Below are 9,061 nucleotides of genomic sequence, written 5' to 3'. Positions count from 1 at the left end.
AGAAGAAATCAAGAAAAATGTATGAGGGTCGCTTATGAAAAAAAAAAAAGGGATGAAGCCAGGTACACTTCCTTGTTTTCCCTATTCTGTTCCCTCAGCAAGAGAGGAGTGTGCATTGAACATCCCCCTCACCTCCACACTCATTACACTCATGGTGGGGGGAGCCCTCTTGGCCTGGCCTCACCGCCCTGGAGTTCTAGCACTGCAGGTGGGGGGAGGAAGGACAGTAAGGCAGGAAAAACAAAACAGAACTGTTTTTTTTTTTTTTTTTAATTCAGGCATGGTTAAGGAATATGGCCATTAAAACAATAATCTTAGAAATCATTTATTCGTTTTTATTTTTTTATTTTTATTAAACCATAAACACATAGATCATATATACATTAATGCATTTACGGGGTACAATGTGCTGATTTCATATAGAATTAGGAACGCTTACATCACACTGGTTAATATATACCTCATCTCGTTTACTTAATTATTGTGTTAAGACATTTATACTCTATACTAATAGAGCTGACATGTACCCTTGCATTATGCACCATAGGTGTGATCCCACCATTCACCCTCCCTCGATCTGACTTCCCCCCTCCCATTTCTCCCTCTTCCCTCCTTCATCTTGGGCCAAAGTTGTGATCCATTCTTCAGATGAAAGTGTGAGTGATTATAAAATGGTTTTATAATAGTACTGAGTACACTGGATTTTTTTTATTATTAATTTTAAATCATAACTGTGTACATTAATGCGATCATGGGGCACCATACATTGGTTTTATAAACAGTTTGACACATTTTCATCACACTGGTTAATATAGCCTTCCTGGCATTTTCTTAGTTATTGTGTTAAGACAGTTATATTCTACATTTACTAAGTTTCACATGTACCCTTGTAAGATGCACTACAGGTGTAATCCCACCTATCACCCTCCCTCCACCCATCCTCCCCCCTCCCTCCCCTCCCTCTCCCCTGGATATTTTTTCTTCCATTCTTGAGATACTTTTCTAATTAGGAGCTCCATCCACGTAAACATAAAAGAGGTAAAGTCTCTGCCTTTTTTTTTTTTTTGAGACAGAGCCTCAAGCTGTCGCCCTGGGTAGAGTGCCGTGGCATCACAGCTCACAGCAACCTCCAATTCACAGCAAGCTCTAACCACACAGCTCAAGGGATTTTCCTGCTTCCGCCTCCCAAGTTGCTGGGACTACAGGCACCCGCCACAATGCCCGGCTATTTTTGGTTGCAGCCGTCATTGTTGTTTGGCAGGCCCAGGCTGGCTTCGAACCCACCAGCTCAGGTGTATGTGGCTGGAGCCTTAGCTGCTTGAGCCACAGCCACTGAGCATCCATCTTTTTTTAAGGCTGCATAATATTCCATGTTATGCATATACCACAATTTATTAATCCATTCATGGGTTGATGGGCACTTGGGCTTCTTCTGTGACTTGGCTATTATGAATTGAACTGCAATGAACAATCTGGTGCAAATATCTTCATTATAAAGTGATTTTTTGGTCTTTTGGATATACACTTAGTAGAAGAATTGCAGAATCAAAGGGCAGATCTACTTTTAGATTCCTGAGTATTTTCCATACTTCTTTCCAAAAGGGACATATTAGCTTGCACTCCCACCAGCTGTGCAGAAGTGTTCCCTTTTCTCCACATCCATGCCAACATCTGTAGTTTGGGGATTTTGTTACTGAGCCACTCTTACTGGTGTTAGATGATATCTCAAAGTGGTTTTGATTTGCATTTCTCTGATGATTAAAGATGATGAGCATTTTTATTTTTATTTTTCATTTTTTTTTTTTTTTGTAGAGACAGAGTCTCACTTTATGGCCCTGGGTAGAGTGCCGTGGCATTACACAGCTCACAGCAACCTCCAACTCCTGGGCTTAAGTGATTCTCTTGCCTCATTCTCCCGAGTAGCTGGGACTACAGGCTCCCGCCACAACACCCGGCTATTTTTTTGGTTGCAATTCAGCCGGGGCCGGGTTTGAACCCGCCACCCTTGGTACATGGGGCCAGTGCCTTACCGACTGAGCCACAGGCGCCACCCGATGATGAGCATTTTTTCATGTGTCTGTAGGCCATGCGCCTGTCTTCTTCAGAGAAACTTCTGTTCAAGTCCCTTGCCCACAATGAAATGGGATTACTCGTTCTTTTCTTATTAATAAGTTTGAATTCTCCGTGGATTCTGGTTATCAAACCTTTCTCAGAAGCATTACCTGCAAATATCCTCTCCCATTCTGAGGGCTGTCTGCTTGCTTTACTTACTGTGTTCTTGGCTGTGCCGAAGCTTTTTAATTTGATTAAATCACAGTAATGTATTTTTGGTGTTACTTCAATTGCCTGGGGGGTCCTCCTCATAAAGTATTGTCCCAGGCCAATTTCTTCAAGTGTTTCTCCTGCACTCTCTCCAAGAATCTTTATAGTTTCATGTCTTAAGTTTAAATCTTTTATCCAGTGACAGTCAATTTTTGTTAATGGTGAAAGGTGTGGGTCCAGTTTCAGTTATCTATAAGTTGCCAGCCAATTCTCCCAGCACCATTTGTTAAATAGGGAATCTTTCCCCCAATTTATATTTTTGATGGGCTTATCAAAGATCAAATGATGATAAGTGTCTGGGTTTGTCTCTTGATTCTCAATTCTGTTCCATACATCTACCTCTCTATTTTTGTGCCAATACCATGCTGTTTTTATCACTATAGATTTATAGAATAGTTTGAAGTCTAGTAGCGTGATTCCTCCTGATTTTGTTTTATTTCTGAGTAATGTTTTGGCTATTTGAGTTTTTTTTTTCTGGTTCCATATAAAACGAAGTACTATTTTTTCTAGATCTTTTTTTTTTTTTTTTTTTTAATGTAGAGACAGAGTTTCACTTTATTGCCCTCGGTAGAGTGCCGTGGCGTCACACAGCTCACAGCAACCTCCAACTCCTGGACCTAGGCGATTCTCCTGCCTCAGCCTCCCGAGTAGCTGGGACTACAGGCGCCCGCCACAACGCCCGGCTTTTTTTTGTTGTTGCAGTTTGGCTGGGGCCAGGTTTGAACCCGCCACCCTCGGTATATGGGGCCGGCACCCTGCTCACTGAGCCACAGGGGCCACCCTTTTTCTAGATCTTTAAAGTATGATGGTGGTGCTTTGATAGGGATTGAATTAAATTTGTAAATTGCTTTGGGTAATATGGGCATTTTAACAATGTTGATTCTTCCTAGCCATGAGCATGGTATATTTTTCCATGTGTTAAAATCTTTAGCCATTTCTTTTCTCAGAGTTTCATAATTCTCTTTCTAGAGATATTTCATATCCTTTGTTAGGTAAATTCCCAGATATGTCATCTTCTTTGGCACAACTGTAAAGGGAATAGAGTCCTTGACTGTTTTTTCAGCTTGACTATTACTGGTACGTATAAAAGCTACTGATTTGTGAGTATTGATTTTGTATCCTGAGATGCTACTGTATTCCTGATCACTTCTAAGAGTTTTGTGGTCAAGTCCCTGGGGTTTTCCAGGTATAAAATCATATCATCAGTGAAGAGTGAAAGTTTGATCTCCTCTGACCCTATTTGGATACCCTTGATCACCTTCTCTTGCCTGATTGCAATGTCTAAGTCTTCCATTACAATGTTAAAAAGCAGTGGAGACAATGGGCGACCTTGCCTGGTTCCTGATCTGAGTGGAAATGTTTTCAATTTTACTCCATTCAGTATGATATTTGCTGTGGGTTTGCTGTAGATGGCCTCTATCAGTTTAAGAAAAGTCCCTTCTATACCTATTTTCTTAAGTGTTCTGATCATGAAAGGATGCTGGATATTGTCAAAAGCTTTTTCTGCATCTGTTGAGAGAATCATATAGTCTTTTTTTTTTTTTAGTTTGTTTATATGATGTGTTATATTTATAGATTTACATATATTGAACCAACCTTGAGACTCTGTATTATATTTATAGATTTACTAATATTGAACCAACCTGAGACCCTGGATAATGTGGACATTTGATGCGCTGCTGGATTCTGTTTCCTAGGATCTTATTGAATATTTTTGCATCTATGTTCATTAAAGATATTGGTCTATAGTTTTCTTTTCCTGGTTTGGAGATCAGGGTGATATTTGCTTCATAGAATGTGCTGAAAAGTATTCCTTCTGTTTCGATGTTTTGGAAAAGGTTAAGTAATATAGGTACTTGTTCCTTTTTAAAGATTTGGTAGAATTCTCATGTGAAGCCATCTGGTCCTGGACTCTTCTTTTTTGGGAGATTTCATATAGATGATTCTATTTTAGTACTTGATATAGGTCTGTTCAGCATTTCCATTTTTTCTGATTAAGTCTAGGAAGTTGGCGTGCTTCCAAGTATTGGTCAATTTCTTTCAGATTTTCGTATTTCTGAGAATAAAGTATTCATTAAGGATTTTTTGAATTTCTGAGGTGTCCATTGTTATTTCGCCTTTGTTTTTCTGATTGATGATATTAGGGACTTTAATTTTCTATTTTTGGTTAGGTTAGCCAAAAGTTTATCGATTTTGTTGTATTTTGCAAAAAACCAAGTTTTTGATTCACTGATCTTTTGAATAATTCTTTTGTTTTCAATTTCATTTAATTCTGCTCTAATTTTAGTTATTTCTTTCTTCTGCTGGGTTTGGGGTTGGCATGGTCTTCCTTTTCCAGTTGCTTAAGATGTCCCATTAAGTTATTGTCTTCCTCTCTTTCCATTCTCTTGAGGAAGACTTGCAATGCTGTACATTTCCGTCTTAAGACTGCCTTAGCAGTATCCCATGTGTTCTGATAATTTGTGTCTTCATTATTGTTTCATTCCAGAAATTTGGTGATTTTCTTCTTGATCTCATCTATGACCCAGCTATCATTCAGCATAAGGTTATTTAGTTTCCGTGACTTTGTATGAGTATGTGGATACCTGTTATTGGTGAGTTCAACTTTTGTTGGTTGATGATCCAAGAAAATACAAGGAATAATTTCTATACTTTTAAATTTGCTGAAGTTAGACTTGTGACCTAAGATGTGATCGATTTTGGAGGATGTTCCATGGGCTGATGAGAAGAATGTGGATGAGGAACTGTATTAAGGGGTCGTGGCATTAGGAGAACTACTGTGGTAGAGGAAGAAAAAAGGACAGACCCAACATCTCCACCCTATGGTCTGCTGTACCTTTAGACATTCCACTCCCAGAGTACTGACAGGACCAAGCTAACTTCATTTTGTTAAAACTAACTCCATTTTGTTTCACAGCCTTCACTGACTCCACTTTGCCCCACAGCCTTCAATTTACAGTTGCCAAAGGTGATAGGCAACCTGCTTCTTCCCCCACCCCAGGCTCCAGTGTGTTTGCCCTGAGCGATAATGGCACCCACCCTCCGCCCCAGTAGTAGTAAATCTTTCCCCTAATCCCCTATTCCTCCCCCCCTTTTCTTTTCTGTATCCTTAAAACTGCTCTTCCCTCGGCGGTAGGGGCTTCTCTGCCCTCCTGCTGCGCCAGGAACGAGAAGCCCAGATTCGAATCTGTGAATAAACAGCTCTATTGTTTTTGCATCGGACTTAGTGGTCTTTGTGGGGGATTTCAAGATCTGGGCACAACAGTATCACAACCTCTATACCCCCTCCAGGAGGTTGCAAGAACAGAGGACATCATCAGGTTTCATGTCTCTTATCTCTCGGTCTACTCCCAATACCCAGGAAAAACTTCAAAACTCAGGGTCCTCATACCTCCCAGCAAGAGAGATCTCATCAACTTGGCTTTTTAAGGTCCTTAACAATCAAAAACGACCTCTAAACAACAGTGCCTCTCAGAACTCCAGTTATTGGCTTTCTCCGTTAGACAAAACTCAGCTGCATTTTTTTTTTTTTGAGACAGAGTCTCACAGTATCACCCTAGGTAGAGTACTGTGGTGTCACAGCTCACAGCAACCTCCAACTCTTAGGCTTAAGCAATTCTCTTGCCCCAGTCTCCCAATTAGCTGGGACTACAGGCACCCACCAATGTGGCTGCTTCTTAAAATTTCTTGGAGCATTCCAGAGGGACCAAGAACTCCCCTGGGAATGTTTTGAGTGCAACCTGGCCACTGGGCAAGACAGTGCATAAATCCAAACCACTCCCCCAAGCCATATCCAGCCTGTGGAGGTCCACACGAAGTCTGACTGCCCAGGTCTTTCTGAAGATCTGGTTCACAATCACTCCCTGGACCTGATCTCTTGGACTTAGCTGCTGAAAACTTACGATGCCCCGGACAATCAGAGAGCTCTCTGGACAGTCACAAAGTCTAAACTCCAGGTATTTTACTAATGGAAGGTAAACACAGTGGCTCCCACCTGTGATCCTCACCTCCCCTAATTTAACCCACTTCAAGTAGACTTTATAAAGCCTGATCTCTGTTCCCTCAACTCAACTTTCCCCTTATCTGCTTCCTACTATAACCCTCCGGGTCCTTATTTAATCATGGCCTCCTTAGTTATTGTTTATGATAGGACCACTAATTATAATCTTTCTCATTCTCAGTTACAGACCAGAAATCCTCTGCCTCATCTCCCAATTTATTGACCAGGCAGTCACCTGAAAAACAACAGCTCATACCTTGCTTTACATAGATATCATCAGCTCAGACTGAAGACCCCAAAATGTTCTGTAAACAGTCCTCCTCTTTCCCTCCCATTCTCTTTACAGGCAGCTCACACAGCTACTCCCCCAACTCCAGGAAGCAGTCAAAGATACACCATGACCATCACCCTGTCTCCTTATAATAGACTAAAAAGACCAGGATGATAGGGTCCAATGTACGGACCCTCCCTGGTAGAACTGACCCTCCCAGGAAGAATGGCATGCGTGCCCCCACCTAGGAAATAGAGAATGTACCAATCCCCACCCACTGACCCTTTAAATCTCCATTCGCCTTTGCCCACATGTGGAATTCCTTTCTGATCTCACCCCATCTGCACCCAGTTGGAATAAAGACCATATTGCCCAGACAGAACTGAGACTTTGTTTTCCTTTCATCTCACTTCTGGGAATGACCTCTCATCTTTTGGGTCTTGAACCTCTGATTTACCTTTGCCCACCTCCTCAAAATATGTTGGTTATGAGGAAAAAGATGCAGAAAACTCTTCATTAGATAAGTCAATACGAAGCGAGACTCTGTCTCTACAAAAAAAAAAAAAAAAAGATAAGTCAATACAGACCCAGAAAATTTTTACAGAATCCTGGTTAATGGTATAATAAATGTCCTAGAAATAGCTAAAAACTAACCATAAGGAATGGCAGTCTGGACCATTTTCTTTCTTTCTTTTTTTTTTGTAGAGACAGTCTCACTTTATGGCCCTCGGTAGAGTGCCGTGGCCTCACACAGCTCACAGCAACCTCCACCTCCTGGGCTCAAGCGATTCTCTTGCCTCAGCCTCCCGAGTAGCTGGGACTACAGGCACCTGCCACAACGCCCAGCTATTTTTTGGTTGCAGTTTGGCCGGGGCCGGGTTTGAACCCGTCACCCTCAGTATACGCGGCTGGCACCTCACCAACTGAGCCACAGGCGCCACCCAGTCTGGACCATTTTCTTTTTCTTTTTTTTTTTTTTCCAAAAGGATTGCTTTTATTTATCCAGCAAGTGATAGTGACCCCTAACCACTTCCTAGCAGGAGGAGGATTGGGAGAGGTTCCTTTCTCAGTCCAAGGGCCTCCACAATGTTGGTCTGTTGGTTGCAAACACGTAGACAGGTGGCATCACAGATTTGGTAAACTAACAATGCTTAATCTCTCTCTGCTAGAGCAACAAGGTGAGCATCAATCTCTGCTTCTGTAAGAATCCTGAATTTAGGATTTTCAACTGTGACTACTCCAACTTCTATTTCTGAAGGTTCGAAATCAATTGACAGAACAGTAGACAGGCATGTAATCGCAGTTTCCACTGTCTGTTCAAATGTCCAATCAAATTTCTTCTTCACTTTTTTTTCAAGGAAGCTGGTTGACTCTGTTTAACTCCTGCTGCAGTGGCTTTAAACCCACAGTAGTAACCCGCAGGATCACACTTGTACACCTGAGGGCCTTGTTCTTCATCTATACCAATTAAAATCATACAACAACCAAGAGGCCTCATTTCAGCATTCTGTGTGTAGACCTGAGAAATGTCAGCAATTCTTTTACACAGCATGTCCACGGGAATCTCATAGCCATACTTGTATTTCCAATTAGCTGCCTCATAGCGAGCCCTCTGTACCTGGGATCTGCTGTCAGCTGTCATTCCTGTCATCACATAGCCAATGTTTTCGGTTATCTTGAATAAGTGAGTCACTGTGCTGGAATCCAATAATTTATCAGGTACTTTCTTCTGTGTGACAATTACTGCACAATCTTTCCCTCTGACAGCTACTGATGTAAGGCCACCTTGGTTAATAGCTTTAAAAGCATATTCTACTTGGTAGAGCCGACCTTCGGGCGAAAAAATGGTAATGTGGCGGTCAAAACCGGCGCTGGATCCACGGGACATTTTGGTGCACCTACTACTTCAAGCACAGTATCTGGACCATTTTCAACAAGGTTTGTACACATGACACAGTCATCCCTCTTGAGTGACAGAGGTAATGAACGAGGGTTCCAGTAATGCCTCATTAAATAAAACTTAGTACTTAAGAAGCTGGAATAATTCTAGCTCAGACAAGATCATGATCTTTGCGCTTTTTCTGAAGAAAGTATTTGCTAAATAAATTTAATGAAAAAAAGAAATCCAGAGGGGAGCGATTAGCTTGCCTTAGAAAGGCCTTAAGCACGCTTTAAATTCTGTAGCAGCAGTTATTTGCATATTAATGAACTATCAAATCGATTTTTACCTGTTTGTTAAAACTGGTCCAAAAGGAACTCTGCTCAGAAATTTCTGAGAACTAGCTCATATTCCGAGAGAGCTTTACAATACAAACTTGTAGATCTCTCTCTCTCTCTCTATATATATATATGACTCTAATTCACTTGAGACTTTCAGATGATTGTTCTGGATTAGAGTTTTCACGGTATTAATCAGTTTTACCCACCTACTGATGAATTCTAAGCATGTTAGGAAGGATAGCAAGTGG

General features: G+C 41.3%; 1 pseudogene across 1 annotated transcript; it reads right to left on the bottom strand.

The window, feature by feature from the left end:
* Nucleotides 1-7,581: 7,581 nt before the first annotated feature.
* On the bottom strand, nt 7,582-8,513 carry LOC128587252 (proteasome subunit alpha type-6-like; annotated as a pseudogene). Its single transcript, XR_008380555.1, has one exon. The product of XR_008380555.1 is annotated as a proteasome subunit alpha type-6-like (transcript).
* Between the last annotated feature and the right edge of the window lie 548 nt (nt 8,514-9,061).

Source organism: Nycticebus coucang, chromosome 6 (genome assembly GCF_027406575.1).
Source record: "Nycticebus coucang isolate mNycCou1 chromosome 6, mNycCou1.pri, whole genome shotgun sequence".
Taxonomy (NCBI): Eukaryota; Metazoa; Chordata; class Mammalia; order Primates; family Lorisidae; genus Nycticebus; species Nycticebus coucang.
Note: the sequence above shows the minus strand (reverse complement) of the source record. Positions and strands in the feature narration are given on the sequence as shown.